This window comes from Passer domesticus, chromosome 9, assembly GCF_036417665.1.
Source record: "Passer domesticus isolate bPasDom1 chromosome 9, bPasDom1.hap1, whole genome shotgun sequence".
In the NCBI taxonomy this organism is placed as follows: domain Eukaryota; kingdom Metazoa; phylum Chordata; class Aves; order Passeriformes; family Passeridae; genus Passer; species Passer domesticus.
This window is the reverse complement of record NC_087482.1, coordinates 16,471,761-16,474,553: the sequence shown is the minus strand read 5'-3', so window position 1 is coordinate 16,474,553 and position 2,793 is coordinate 16,471,761. Positions and strand designations below refer to the sequence as shown.

The 2,793-nt window shown below is 57.3% G+C and overlaps 1 long non-coding RNA gene across 1 annotated transcript; it reads left to right on the top strand.

Moving 5' to 3' along the window:
- The first annotated feature begins 594 nt into the window (after window positions 1-594).
- On the top strand, window positions 595-2,793 carry LOC135307237 (uncharacterized). Its single transcript, XR_010367954.1, has 4 exons — window positions 595-934; window positions 1,136-1,380; window positions 1,839-2,004; window positions 2,515-2,793. It is a non-coding gene; the product is annotated as an uncharacterized LOC135307237 (long non-coding RNA).

Sequence of the window (2,793 nt, the reverse complement as noted above, 5' to 3'; positions counted from 1 at the left end):
CCTGACCCCCTTGCAGTGCTCGGTTCCCTATACAAGGGGATCCCAGCACAGCATGGAACAGTTCCCATCTGTGCTCCTTTCTAGACTGGGAACGTGACTTCCGTCATTTGTTAAAGCACAGTTTAAGGATCTTGGAGCTTGGTGGTGGTAGGTTATCAGCAACCCTTTGCTAACAGAGCAATCACAATCCAAGTGTAATCATTGTCCAGAGTAATATTCCTTTGTGATTTCCCTTAAGATCCTCCAAAGTTTGATGGATTCTGGAAATCCTGGCCTCCAAATTTGTACTCTTGTACCCAACAATGATCTCACAGGATTGCTGCCCGTGGGAGGAAGGAGCATTTAGCTGTCCATCTTCCTCCCGTGTGCAATGCCAGTGTGTCCTTCCATGTGCTCTGTGCAGCCAGGGAGAAGAGCAGAGAGGGAAGGGGCCGGGCCCAGGGCTGTGCCCCGGGGCTGAGCCTTTGGCAGCTCCTTTGCCAGCCCCAGGGAGCCTGAGCTGCTCCTGCTGCCACTGCCAAGCCCTGGCCCTGCCCGGGGCTGGCTTTACAGCTGCTGGCAGCTCCAGGGAATCCTTTCTGCCCTGACTGCCCTGCAAGGGGCTCCTTCCATCCCAGTGTGGGGCCACTGCAGGCACGAGGTCCCCCTGCCCCTGCCCCTGCTCCTGAGTGGGAGGCAGAGCTGAGGGAGTGCCTTGGAGGGCACCAAGAACCCAGGTGCCCTCACTGCCACTCAGGCCTGAAGGAGAACCTTCAGCAGGGTCAAAGGAACTGTTCTGTCCTGCCTTTCTTTGCAGATGACCCTGATGATGATCCTGATGATGAAGATGAGCCTGTTGACAAAGATGATCCTGTGGACGAAGACTATCCTGTGAATGGAGACGATCTGGATTCCCTACGCATACCCATTACTGAGCCTCTGGGAGATGCTGAGGGTAGGTCAAGGCCTTTCTCCTGGGAGAGCTGCCAGCTCAGAGCCCAAAGCTGGGCCAGGGGGGCATTGCTGCAGGTGCCAGCACAGAACCATGCACGTGTGTGCCCTCACCCTGCGCGATCCCCTCACCGCTCCTGCGGCTCAGTGGTGCCCGTGCAGATCAGCAGAGATGGCAGAAGCTTCTGTGGCTGTTGTGTTACAGGTGTGTCTGCAGGGAGGACTTTGGTGGATGTTGCACGCAGGCCCAGCTCCCATGGCAGGGGTGAGTAGCGTGTGCCTGCTGACCCCACAGGCTGAGCCTTCGTTTTGTGGGATCCATTCCTGGGAAACGGAAATATTTCTCTTAAGGTCCTCCAAGAAGGAAGAAGAAACCTATAGGAGCTAGTACATCCCTGGAGGAATCCAAACATCTGGAAAAACTCCTGAGTGGTGTGGACAGCCAGCGTGGTGGGTGCATTTCCCTCAGCCTTCCCCTGGGACTCAGCAGCCGGGGGCATTGGCTGCACATCTGGACACGCCATGGCAGGCACAGTGGGAAGGCATCCATGCATCACAGGCCATGCACACCCTAAGATCCCCTGCAATTTCCCAGTCTCTGCGCACATCTGGAGGGGCCGCTCTGTGCAGGAGGGAGGGCCCTGGAGCAGCTCCAAAATGCTGGCCATTTTCCTTCTCCTTATCCATGTCTTCAACAAGTGTTGCCTGGAGCAGAATGGCACAGCACAGAGGAATTACGGTGTGCAGGCTCAGGGGTTCGGGTACTGAGCAGGCCTGTGCCAAGGGGCAGCAAGGTGCCTGCAGGCCCCAGCTCTGGGGGAAACAGAAAACATCCTGCCTGTATCCACCGTGCTGCCAGCTCAGCAGTGCAGCACAGCACGGGCTCACGCTCCCCATTGCTCCCACAGATGCAGCCAGCACCTCAACACATTCTGACATCATCTGGAAAAGCATGAGAAGAGTTTTCTGCTGGGGAACACCTTGTTTGATTAAGTTGATGGCCATTGTGGCTGGTGCGGCACTGTGCCTGATGATGTGCTGTGCAGCAATCTGGTATTGCTGGAAGAGAAAATCGTGAGTGTTTTGCGATTCTCTGCCTCAAACAGCTTCCTTTAAATGCTGCTCATAGTCAGGGAACATTCCCAGAGAGTCTCCAGTGGAGCTGTGGCCAGTCCATGATTCTACAAATAGCTCTGCGGAGCTTCCATTGGCCTCTCAATTGCTGGGCCTTGTCCTGGGGGCCCCGCTGGGGCAGCAGCCAGAGCTGGCTCCCACTGAGGCTGCCTGGCCAAGAGCAGCCCCAGGGGCACGGGGCAGAGGCAGAGGGAGGTGGGGAGGAGAAAGAGTAGGGCCGAGGTTGCCCTTGAAAGGCAGAGGCGCTCTGGGGCCCGCTCCTGGCCAGGGAGCCTGCCCAGAGCCGTGCCCTGCTGGCCGGGGCCTTGAGGGGCAGCTGTCCAGCTGGGCCCAGCTGTGCCAGCAGCTCCAGCCATGCTGGGGAGCCTTGCCAGCTCTGGGCCCTGCTGTGCAGGAGGCTCCCTGTTTGCCACTGGCAGCTGGGGCCTCAGCCACCTCCTCTCTTCACAGGTGCTCCTGTGCATCTTCAGAAAATTATCCTAAAAATAGAGACAACGACAACTTGACAATATAACCCAGCTCTTCACTTCTGCCCCTATCTGCCCTGCCGTGGCTGCACCACCATAATGAAGGCATCCCCAAATCCATCCCTCCTCAACGAGACCCTCTGCCCCGGAGTCCCCTGGTCCTGTTCCCCGGCCAGGACTGAAGGTGGGCAGCCCTTGTCTGGCAGGGCAGGGCTTGGCCCCTATTTTATGTTTAAATAAAGAAATAGAGTTTTCACAGCTA